The sequence below is a fragment of the Triticum aestivum genome, chromosome 2B (assembly GCF_018294505.1).
Source record: "Triticum aestivum cultivar Chinese Spring chromosome 2B, IWGSC CS RefSeq v2.1, whole genome shotgun sequence".
Lineage (NCBI taxonomy): Eukaryota > Viridiplantae > Streptophyta > Magnoliopsida > Poales > Poaceae > Triticum > Triticum aestivum.
Genome location: NC_057798.1, coordinates 212,343,350 through 212,356,390, shown reverse-complemented (window position 1 = coordinate 212,356,390; position 13,041 = coordinate 212,343,350).

Below are 13,041 nucleotides of genomic sequence, written 5' to 3'. Positions count from 1 at the left end.
GAGAAGCAGCAGCAGCATGACGAGCAAGCGAGAGCTGGAGCAGAAGCAGCAGATCCGGGTGGGATGGCCGCCGCCGCCGAAGGGGCCTCGCACTAGGGTAGAACCGCCATGGAGATGTCGCCCGCGGCGCCGACTTCAAGGTAGCCGCTCCATGGGGGTGCGGGATGGAGCACCATCGGTGCCGGGAGGTCGAGTTAAGGAGAAGGTGCGATGCAATGAGTGTACAACCTCTTTGGTGGCGTCGAGTAGGCCTCAACTTTGTCTGAGGAGTCGGTGAGGATGTTGCGGTTCCAGTGGAGCAGGTTAAGGCGGTGCTATGGGGATGGAGCAGCCACGATAGACGAGGCGATCGTCAGAGCAGCTCCTTGGAGGTGGAGGAAGGGGCGGCTAAACCGGCGGGACGATGAGATGGATGACGGATCCTCCTCCGAGGAGGTGGACGAGGGATGTCGAGCTGTTGCGGTGGACGACATCATCAGGGAAGAGGCTCCGGCTGGGCAGCGATGAGGTGGCGGACGGAGGAGGGTGGGGTTTCGCGGCTGGAGCAAAGAGGTTATGGCGGACTGGGATTTTGAATGGCAAAAAGGGGGCGATGGGAGGGGGTGAACCATGACTTAGGGGCGCGCTTGTCCAAAATGTAGGGTATGTTACAGAAGTACCCCCCCCCCACCGATTTGAACTACCGGTCCTTTCAGCTCAGGGTTAGAAGGGGGATTTCGTGTGTCGGGATTTGGCGGCTGGAGGGAGTTTTCGCACGCGTTGTAGTTTCGGGATAGCAAGGCGCGGGTTGTGAAGGCGCCAGTTTTGGGAGCACGATATCTGAGTTTCGGGATATAACAAGGCGCGGGTTGACCTTTAGGGACAAGCCTAACGTGTAATATTGTACTTGTACATACCAAATCAATTTGCACTTCCCTCAACCAAAAAGAAATCGAAAAAATAAAACTATTCACAGCACACAAAGAAAGAGTCTTGCCCTGTTTTACTATACTAATGCTATTCAAAGCTACTCCCTCCTTCCATCTATATAGGGCCTAATGCGTTTTTTGATGCTAACTTTGACCAAATATTAGAGCAATAATACACGACATGCAACTTACACAAAGCACACCGTTAAATTCATGTGTGAAAGGAGCTTTCAATGATACAATTCTCACATTGTGCATGTCATGTACTATTAATCTTGTCAATAGTCAAAGGCGGTCTTAAAAAACGCGTTATGCCCTATATAGATGGAAGGAGGGAGTATGAATCCATGTTATGTCCAATTAATTTTTTTCGCTTGCTGTATAATGCATGTAACCTACTCAACCAACATTTTAGTGCATTCCAAATGTCTATACTACAACTGCAATTCGAACTGAATTTGAATTCGTTTCTCTATTTCAATAAGAATCTACAATCATGATTGTTGCCAACTTCAACCATCATTCGTGTATTACCTTAATAACACACCACATGATTACTATAGAGATAGATATGAACTATGTGTACTACATGAACTCGAATTCTATTTTTTGAATACACTTGATGTTGATTCCAAATAATAGTACATTTGATGTACTAACTATATATTCATAATCTAAACCATGTTCCATACGTACACCGTATTTATCACACAAAGTATAGTGCCCCGCCCCCTACATTATGACAAGTATTCAGACCTGAGCTGCAAAAGCCACACATTAGCCCAAATTATAATCAATGTTCTATATATTATACGTAGTACTAGCAAGATGCCCATGCGTTCCACAGAACATCAACATGATCAAGGGGAGGCCTAATTTGCAAATATGGAGAGGGGTGTGGGTATCTTTTTTCAAAATTGTCGTAGTTTCCTTCCTACCCGTCAGATATAAATCGGACAGCCTATATTGTAGGATGGCAGTCACACCATCATCAACAACTCCGTTTTTTATGAGTAGAGATAAAATATATTATATGTAGTATAGCATGTTCATAACCACACCATGTGTATCACCGTTATATATATTCACACATGCGTCGGTTTAAAACACTATGATAAATTCTTCAAATATCCGAATTCGCTTTTTATAATGAAGTATGATCTCTATTCGTCTTTTACACCCACACAATCCTCTTACCTTTGTAGCTAGCGCTAACTTTCTATCATGCATGCACACGCCCGCATCCCTCTCACCCTCCCTCAGCATTCTCTAGCTCCATTGCGCAAATTCGTCTTTTCACTTTAGGTCGTCACCCACGGTGTGTGTAGGCCCCCCAGCTCCTTCTTTACGGCACACATCGATCGATATGCCTCACTAGTCAGGTGCGCCTAGCACAAACACAAGCTTCCCCTCTTCTCTTATCACCGTCCATGCCTCACTCCCACCACTCTTTTCATCGATCTCGTATTCGCACACTCCTTCCCCCTCGATATAGTATGCCTCTCGCACCACCTCCTAGATGCATCCCTCTGTCTATATCCTTCTCCCCGCGCCTCATTTGCTTCTAACACACACACATGCATGTATACCGATCAATCTCCCAACATATACCTAGGTCGACTTTAATTATTTCCCCCCCATCGATCGACGTAGCTCACAAGTTATGTCTCTCATTTCTCTGATAAAGGACGATTGATCTTCCTATGTAGTTATGTCTGCTTACCACAACAATATCGTCCCCCTCATCATTCGGGCATGCCTCCTAACCCGTCTCTCACACGCACGTGCACATACAAGCAGCCATCCCCTCTCTTATTGATATAGCAGGCGTGCCCTTTTTTGTCTAGCAAGCCTATCCCACCATTTGTTAGAAGCAACTCCACTACCACCCCTCCAACACTCTAGCTATGTCTCTCTCCCAACCTTATTCCTCTCCTACACGTATGCATGGATGCCGATCGATCTCCCTTAATACATGAGGTAGATCGATCTCCCTTAATACATGAGGTAGGCCTCTCTCCTCCTCCACACATATACCAGCCATTGTACCTCTATAGTTAATTAGGCCTCCCTTCCCCCACCACACACCGATAGTCGAGTGCTGTAGGTAGGTATCCATGCCACAGAGAGAAACTGCACCTGTCCCTTCTCACGTTCCAGTAGGCCAGCCACTCTATATCTTTGACGTGGGCACACGCAAATTCTATGACACTCTTCATCAATCGCGCGCGCACACACACACACATCATCCCTATCTTCGATTCTATGGACACCTCAAGCCAATGATACCTCCACTCTCTTCTCGTGGATCGCCCCCTCTATATATATGATATATCTAGGACTCTATTTCACACACATTGCATATGCTACATTTTTTGATTGAATCCCCCCCCCAAAACTCTCACAAACCCACACACTATATCTCCCTACGTTTGTATCTCTCTCACACAACCCCAAGTAGGTACACCATGCACGTACTCACGCTTCGTGCCTAGCCACACCCGCATGGGTACACGGTGGGGCTCATTTCTGTACAAAATGGCAGCCCACGTGCTAATTTGAATGCGTGTAGCGGTTGTTTACCTACGAAGGTCGTGTACCACGTGTGCACGAAACAAAGTTCGACCTAATGCATTGGCGCGTTATTTTTAAATAAAGTTATATCGCTCAATGGCATGTACACAGAATATAAAACGATTTTTATGGAGAAAAAGGTAGTCCGCTCCACTATATACAATGGAGCCCGCCTCCCTGGTTTGTCTCTCTTCAGAGTATCTCACACAAGGCTGCGGTGGCCTCTCTGTCTCTCACACCGTTGGTCACTGATCCGACCGCATCCCGTCCGCCGGCGGAAAGGGAGGATGTGGATCGTTTCTCTGTTCAACGGCGCCAAGGCAGCACGTCCCGATCTGCGATACATGCCATTCTCTCTGACCAAGCTCCGGCGTGGTAGGGCCTGCGCCACCTGCTCGCTGTCGCGGTATGGGCAGATTCAGCCCGCCACCGCTCACCTAGTTACATCCCGACGACCTCCAGGTATCCCCTCCGGCCTTGCTCCACTGCCCGCTGCATGTGGATCTTCCATAGTCCTTTGCCAAAAACGTAGCTCATCCAGCGTAATTGTAATCTCGTCCTCACACCGTTTTAGACAAACACAATTGTGTTGTTATCTTCCCTTAGGACAAGGAATATGCTTCTTTTTTGTCGTCGCATGTGTCATCAACTATTATTGGCCAGTAATGGTTTCCTTTCTACCTCTTTTCTTGCAAACAGGGCTATCCATTTCACCTCGTTGCTACTTCAACCTTTTGGTGAACTGCAGAAATCACTTTTTCTTAAGAGTGTTTTGTGCAGTCGTACTAAAATGTCACACGGGCAACGTCTCTACATTTCAGTGCAACTGCACAAAGGGAGATTGGTTTTGCTCTATCCTCCTCATCCAACTCCGAGCCTAATCTTCTCCAACTAGTTAGTCTTAAGAGAGACTACAAAGGTGTCCGGCTTCTATTTGTGTGTTTATTGTTTCATCAGCAGTCCTCTATTATCGTAATCACACTTAATATCTTTGGAACAGGGACGCTCACCTCTATTTTAGTGGAACTGCACAAAATGATTGAAATGTTGCATGGTCCAGACAGCTACTTTTTTTCCCAACATGCCTTGTTAATTTAGACAGAGCTGGGGGGACGTTGCTGCCAATGAAAGCATGGACCAATTTTAATTTAACACCTTCTCACAACTTTGTCTTCAGTTGTGATGTAAAGATTAGCTCTAATCTGCTAATAATTGAGATGCATTAGCAGGGAAGTTAGCTTTTTATTGTTTCCAAAAGAGCATAGATGGCAAGACACATGAAACAAAAGCTAAAAGCTCACACCATTGTACAATTTCATGTCACTGGAAAATTATTTGTATAGTACGTCAATTATGTAAACAAATGCTAGAAGCTTGATAGCATTGCGAGAAGCCTCTTCAGCATCCGGGTCCATGTGCCATGCACAAAATTATACTCCTCCGTTCCTAAATATTTGTCTTTTTACAAATTTAAAATGGGCATATTTTAGAGTGTAGATTCACTCATTTTGCTTCGTATGTGCACTCCCTCTGTTCCTAAATATTTGTCTTTCTAGAGATTTCAACAAGTGACTACATACGGAGCAAAATGAGTGAATCTACACTCTAAAATATGTCTATATACATACGTATGTAGTAGTCCATTTGAATCTCTAAAAACACAAATATTTGAGTAGTCACTCGTTGAAATCTCTAGAAACACAAATACTTCGGAGTATATTTAAGAACCGAGGGGGTAGTGCACAACCGCATGGGAGACTCAGCCCGATCGTTGCGCCGCATTAATTGTGAGTAATGAGAAGTCAAATCATAAGCCCCACCTTTCCCACTGTAAGTTGCTCGGAAGAAGCAACCATCAATACGCTCTTATTTGAGTCCGCACATACTACTCCATCCGTCACTGTTTATAGAGCGCGCTGATAACCCACAAGTATAGGGGATAGCAACAGTTTTCGAGGGTAGAATATTCAACCCAAATTTATTGATTCGACACAAGGGGAGCCAAAGAATATTCTCAAGTATTAGCAGTTGAGTTGTCAATTCAACCACACCTGGATAACTTAGTATCTGCAGCAAAGTATTTAGTAGCGAAGTAGTATGATAGTAATGGTAACAGTGGCAAAAGTAAAGATAGCAGTTTTGTAGTAGTTGTAACAGTAGCAACGGTAAAGTAAATAAGCAAAGCACAATATGTGAAAAGCTCGTAGACATTGGATCAGTGATGGATAATTATGTCGGATGCGATTCCTCATGTAATAGTCATAACATAGGGTGACACAGAACTAGCTCCAATTCATCAATGTAATGTAGGCATGTATTCCGAATATAGTCATACGTCCTTATGGAAAAGAACTTGCATGACATGTTTTGTCCTACCCTCCCGTGGCAGCGGCGTCCTAATGGAAACTAAGGGATATTAAGGCCTCCTTTTAATAGAGAATCGGACCAAAGCATTAGCACTTAGTGAACACATGAACTCCTCAAACTACGGTCATCACCGAGAAGTATCCCGATTATTGTCACTTAGGGGTTGTCGGATCATAACACATAATAGGTGACTATAGACTTGCAAGATAGGATCAAGAACTCACATATATTCATGAAAACATAATAGGTTCATATCTCAAATCATTGCACTCGGGCCCTAGTGACAAGCATTAAGCATAGCAAAGTCATAGCAACATCAATCTCAGAACATAGTGGATACTAGGGATCAAACCCTAACACAACTAACTTGATTACATGGTAAATCTCATCCAACCCATCACCGTCCAGCAAGCCTACGATGGAATTACTCACGCACGGTGGTGAGCATCATGAAATTGGTGATGGAGGATGGTTCATGATGACGATGACGACGAATCCCCTTCTCTGGAGCCCCGAACGGACTCCAGATCAGCCCTCCCGAGAGAGATTAGGGCTTGGCGGCGGCTCTGTATCATAAAACGCGATGAAACTTTCTCTCTGATTTTTTTCTCTGTGAAACGGAATATATAGAGTTGGAGTTGAGGTCGGTGGAGCATCAGGGGGCCCATGATACAGGGGGCACGCCCAGGGGGAGTGGGCGTGCCCCCACCCTCCTGGACAGGGTGTGGGGCCCCTGGCCTTGATTCTTTCGCTAGTATTTTTTATATTTTCCAAAAGTTATCTCCGTGGATTTTCAGGTCATTTGGAGAACTTTTGTTTTCTGCACAATAAACAACACCATGGTAGTTCTGCTCAAAATAGCGTTAGTCCGGGTTAGTTTCATTCAAATCATGCAAGTTAGAGTCCCAAACAAGGGCAAGTGTTTGGAAAAGTAGATACGTTGGAGACGTATCACACGCTTCAGAAAAAGAACAAATCTCTGGGACCAAGGCAACTAGCGATCGACCTAAAAAATAGCATTGGTAGTTATAGCACGGCGTCTATTACTAGAGGAAATAATGTGTACACACATGCATGCAATGCTTCCATCCCGGGTACACACATGCATGCACTTACTCCACTCCGTAGTACATCAAGAGAAAATTGTGGACTTGATTGCGGTTACCACACCCTAATTAATTGAGTATTAAACCAAACACGTCTAAAGTCTCTCTGGTGGTGGAAATACATTGAGAGAAATGCATCATAATGAAGTGCGCCCTGTAAACTGTGATGGAGGGAGGAGTAGTATGAAGGTGCAAAACCAAGTACGTGTATGGCCAGTCGGTCAACGCACCTCCTCTTGGCATATAACTGACATGTGGGATTGGAGTGTGAGCAAACCGATCTCAATTGACGGCAAAATGGCCAACCCGTCGTTCCTTGAGAGAGACGAGGACCGAGAACACACAGATGGGCTCGCACGGAGGCCAAGATATATTCGAGCATGGTTGATCGATACCATCATTACATGTTGGGTTGTCGTTCTTCCACCCTTCTCCCGAATAAAATTTTACTTTATCAGAGATTAAAAAAATAAAAGTACAGAAGCTCCACCATGCGGTTCAAGTAGTAGTACTACTCGTACTACTAAACCTTGCGCTTGGCTCTTCGCCTCTTCGTGAAGTCGAACAATGATGGTACTCTGCATGTTGGGTACTACAGTGTTTGCCTCCGGCAATCTGACACCAAATGAACTGATGCATGTCCACCGCCTGGGCAAGGGTAGGTTGTATTAGTCAAAAGGTCTAAGCGAGCTTCACCTTGTCCTGCAAGCTTCTCCTCATTCTGCGAGTTGACGGGACACACCAAAAAGTAGTGCTAGTCCATACTCCCTCCTTTACGGTTAATATGGCTTAATAATTTTTGCTGGTAAATGAGAGAGCTTTATTCATATATAAGCATTCTTAGGACGATCAGCCAAGACATTGGTCACTAGGAAGCGAGGTACCCCGCAAAAGAAGAAGTAGGAAGCGAGGTGTTTCATCAAGCCAGCTCTTGGCCACATTCAAAGTGCAGCAAGCACGATTCACACAAAGATGCGCTGCAAGGTTTGCTGACCTGTTTACATGCTGAATAACAAAAAAAGAGGAAATCTTACCGAGCGCTCCTATTTGTAACAGGATATGAGCCAGAATTAAGCGAGAATTGTGGCGAGTGTTCCATGCAATCAACTTCCATAATCACATGCGAGAACCCTCGAAGAGAACCAAATGTGGTGAAGATTGCTTTATCACATTTTAAAAATGTAATAAGAGTGCAGCCGCTCCTCCATCCGGTTCCTAGTACTATTATAGTACATACCTCTATAGACTATAGTAGTAGTACTAGTACTAGTAAACTTTGCGCTTGGCTGTTCGCCTCTTAGGGAAATCGAACAATAATAGTACTAGTATAGTGTATGCTTCTGGCAATCTGACACCGAATTAACTGTTGCACGTCCACCGCCTGAGTGGGGGAGAGCATGCATTAGTCAAAAGTTTCTCCTTGTCCTGCGAGCCACCGCACGCAAGCTTCTCCCGTCCTGCAAGCTTCTCCTCGTTCGGCAAGTTGACAGGACACATCAAAGTAATGCTAGTCCATACTGCCTCCTCTCTGGTTAATATGGCTTAATTTCAAACGAGATAAATACATTGTCTGTCACTATATATTTGTGAAAATATGGTCAGTGGACTTCATAATACGCTCATTGCACTCAATATATACATTTTCCGGTGTTTATACGGTCACTAGCTCACCCTGGCTGAGTATGTGTGTGCATGCACGTGTAGGTTAAGCACTTGAGCGTGACCGTGTGTGTTCCGTCATGTGCTCGGACATGCATGCATTAGGGCGTCATGCGCGTTTTTGCATCCATGTGTACGTGTGACTGTTGCATACACGTAGGGGGAGTACGTGTAGGGGCCACTAAGGAGCAGTCAAATCACACCGTAAGTTAGTCGGAAGAAGCAACCATCATTTCACTCTTCAATTACATGTACGCAATATAAAATGGTTCATATGGAGAGAAAAAGAAAACCACTATATATACACTAGCAGGAGCCTAAGCTACAAGCCTGCTTGCTTGGGTTGCTCTCTTCACAAGCATAGAACGACGGTTGCCACACCACTGGTCACATATCCGGCCTGATCCCGCAGCTCGGGGAAGGGAACAATGTTCTGCATAGACACGGTCGACATCGGCGAGGGATAAAACCCACAGTCGGTGCATCCCAATCGGGGGTCACTGTGTTATGGGCCGATGCCGCATCCCAACCGCCCTTCTAGCTACAGCCCGACATCCCAGGTAGTCCATCTTCCTTTTGGAGCTGGCTTGCTCCACTGCCGCAACTCCCCATGTAGCTCCATCTCCATGTCGATCTTTCTCTACTTCTACCGGCTTCTACTTGTGATGAGTTTATGTCTCATGAACTAGTAACAGTACTATTATTCTAATCACACTTCTTCAATATCTTTGCCATCAGGGATGCCCATCTCAATTTTAGACTGCACAAAAGCATCGTATGATCCGAGGGTGTCAGCCATCTTTCTTTCGAAAAGTTCTACCTAGCCAGGAAATTAAATCCTGTTTAGGGTTTAGGGTTTAAGTCGTAGTGACCCCATTAGTAGTTTTTCTTTCGGACATGCTCTCACAACTTTTGTCTTTAGTTGTTAAGTAAATATTGGCATGATATGTGAATCATTGAGATGCATCAGCATTCGTGTTAGTTTTACTTTGTATTTGATGGAATGTTGTAATGGGGCAACCTTGGAGTAGGAAAGAAAATGGAGTGGAAAGTTCCTGTTTTTCCAGAGAAAAAATGGAAAGGAGAGAAACCAACATTTCGTTTCGTTGGATCGCGCCATCGAGCAAAACCAATGTTTAAATCATGTCTGTCACGTCCATGTCTCACCATCCTCCACGGCTCGACCCCACACGGTCGCTCGGCATGCCACTCACCACAAACCGAGTATATGATAACTTTCCCGCCTGCTTGTCGATGGATTGTGCCATGGAGTACTAGCACTACTATAAGAGATTGATGAGTTGGGGGAGGACAGCTAGCTGTAGCACGGACTCCCAAGAACTTTTTACATGCATGTTGTGGCCGGCTATTGCGATCTTTGAACGCGGAGCAGTCGCGTGCACCAGGAAGGGGCGCGGGCGACGCTCTCTTGGCCGGCGTGCTGCTTCAATGCCGGTGCCAGTGAGAGGTCGCGTCCGCTCTGGCCGGACATGAATGCGGCACTAACCGTTTCGGGCGGGAAGCACGCGCGGGTGATGAAGAGGGTTCGAGTTGGTCAGGAGCGGCAGTGGCAGTGGTCCAGACGCCCGCAAACAAGAGATGATGTACGTTAATATTGCTGCGTATATAATTAACAACGTAAATAATGTGCTAGTTGGACAAATATGATTGGAGATGGAGATGGAAATGAAATTTTATGTAAACACGGATATGCATGTCTATGTCTATGTGTGTGTGCACGATGACTCTCGCGACCTGGAAGCGGGGGCGTGTTTTTGATCGAGTTTTCTTTCTTGGTACGTTAAAAAAGCGTCTGCCAGTTTTTGTTTCTTCTTTTTGGGAACACGCATATTCTATTTAAAACGACTGCTATGGAGAGATTTTTTTTACTTGATTATAGCCTCTTGTTTGATAGAGTTTCTCGCGTCTCGCTCTCTCACCCTCTCCATATCAAAAGAAGATGACAGTCTCCACTCTATCTCTCTCCTCACCGGTGGTCATAGATCTGGCCGAATTCCGTCAACTGCGGGAGGTGAGGAGGTGCAGCGTTGACATTGTCACCGTCGGCGATGGAGGAAGCCGATGCACACCATCCTCTCGGAGCCGGTGCTGGCACGGACGAAGGTCCTCCACGCCCTTATTCACTACTGTCGTGTGGGTAGATCCCGCCCGCCCGCCTAAGCAACATCTCGCCCACCTGAGGTATAACTTCTTGTACTGGTCCAGCTCCCCAGGTCGCTGCGTGCGGGTTTTCTTCTATGCGAGTACTCCCCAGCTTCCCATGTATAGTAGCTAGGGTTCATCGGCTGGTCCAACATCACCTACTATTATAGAGGAAATGCCACTCAAAAAGTTGTCCGGATTTATGCCTCGGTGGAGGTATATATGTTGTTTCGACAAAAAGTACATGGTGGTTGTGCGGTCATTGTCCATATGCTCCTATTGCTGCTGCTAATATAATACTATCACTGGTTAAATGAAGAAATGCTTTTTTTCTTGGGTATCCTAGTTTACTTCCCATCAAGATAATCATGATGCTTCTGTTTGTTGGTGTACTTTTCATTAATTCTTATTGACAATTGAGATGTCGTTGTTAATCTTGTAAAACAAAGTAACAACTCTATATCCATTTTTTATATTTTTGGAAACAACGATGCGTATCTCCATACCCGGGATGTCTTCCTCAATTTTAGTGGAACTGCACAAAATTGGATGGCCATTGTTGTTCCGCCTAACTGTCCTCTACCACGTGGTTCTTCCTTCCTCGAGCTTGATTACTGAGAAGAAATAGACCACAGTGAGGAATTGTCAAACTTCATAGGCGCCTCACCCAAACTTGATGCCAAATGGATGATGCATCACCATGATGAACTATCGATGCTCATGGTTGTGCCTCATGGTTGCGTCGCCTGGTGAAACTGATCGATTTTCAATGAAAAACATGCTGTCTTCCATTAGTGCTCTTTGCTTGTTACCCACAAAGATGATATCCTTCGTCAGTTCACCCTGGTTGCATTGGAGACGCAGTCGTCTTTCACGTCGGTGCAATTTTATCACACAATTGGCTATGAACCAAATGTTTCCTTGAAGAAGGATCGACGTTGGTTCTAAGAGCATAAGTTTTGTATTGATTTCTAAGCCTTCTCACAACTTTGTCTCCAGCTCCCCTGTAATTTTATTTGTGCAGCTATTAACTTTGATTAAAAAATGGTGTGGACTAAAACCCAGATGAACACAGTAGCCCTCCATTCTTATTTACTCCGCATATTAGATTTGGCTCAAGTCAAACTTTGTAAAGTTTGACCAAGTTTAGGCCGAACACAACAAACCATAATTATTAGAGAGGGAAAACTATACATACTCTCAAACCTTTCCGATAATTGAAATTAAAATTCTTTATTTGTACACACTCTCACACGTTTCCGATAATTTGGCGCATGTGTGGTTGTTCACTTAAGGGAGCGTAGTGTACCACACGTGAAGGGCAGGAAGTGCCACCAGGACGCGTGGATCATTAGTTCATTGGAAGTACTCTCTCCATTCCTAAATATTTGTCTTTCAAGTGGTTTGAAATGGACTACCACATACGGATGTATATAGACATATTTTATAGTGTGATTCACTCATTTTGCTCCGTATGTAGTCATTTGTTGAAATCTCTAGAAAGACAAATATTGAGGAACAGAGGGTAGTAGTTTTCTTCACTAGTACGTTAAATAAAGAGTTTTGTTTCGTACTTACACAATTTAAAAGGATTGTTATGGAGAGAATAAGAAAACCACTCTACTATATATTAGTCATATACACGAGTACTATATGGACGCAGGTTCATTGCCTTTAGTGCACCTGCCTTTGGGTTTATGACAGGTGGGCCCAAAATGTGGCTGGCCCACCTGTCATACAGTCAAAAGCAGGTGCAGTTAAGGCACCGATGCTCAGTCCGTACTACAATATATATATATAAGTTGGAGCCTCACCGCTTGTTTGCTAGGGTTTGTACTCTCCACACTCTCGTCGCACTACATATATATATACATGCTGGAGGCTCAGCGTTCCTTTGCTAGGGTTTTCTATATTCACAGTCTCTAACCCTCTCTTCACCAGATCTAAACAAGATTGCCTTGGCCTCTTGTCTCTCTCTCCCCATCACAGCTGGTGAAGGAGGCGTCCGGATCCCGTCGCACTGGGAAGGGGAGGAGGTGTAGCGTTCACTCTATCGCCTTCGGCGAGGGAGGCAATCCACTGCCGGCTGTGCTATTCTCTTTCACCCAGCACTTGTGTGGGAGGGCCACCGACCCCTTCTTCCTCATGCTACCTCTTGAGCACTACGTTGGTTTTGGTTTTCCCTTGAAGAGGAAAGGGTGATGCAGCAAATTAGCATAAGTATTTCCCTCAGTTTTTGAGAACCAAGGTATCAATCCAGTAGG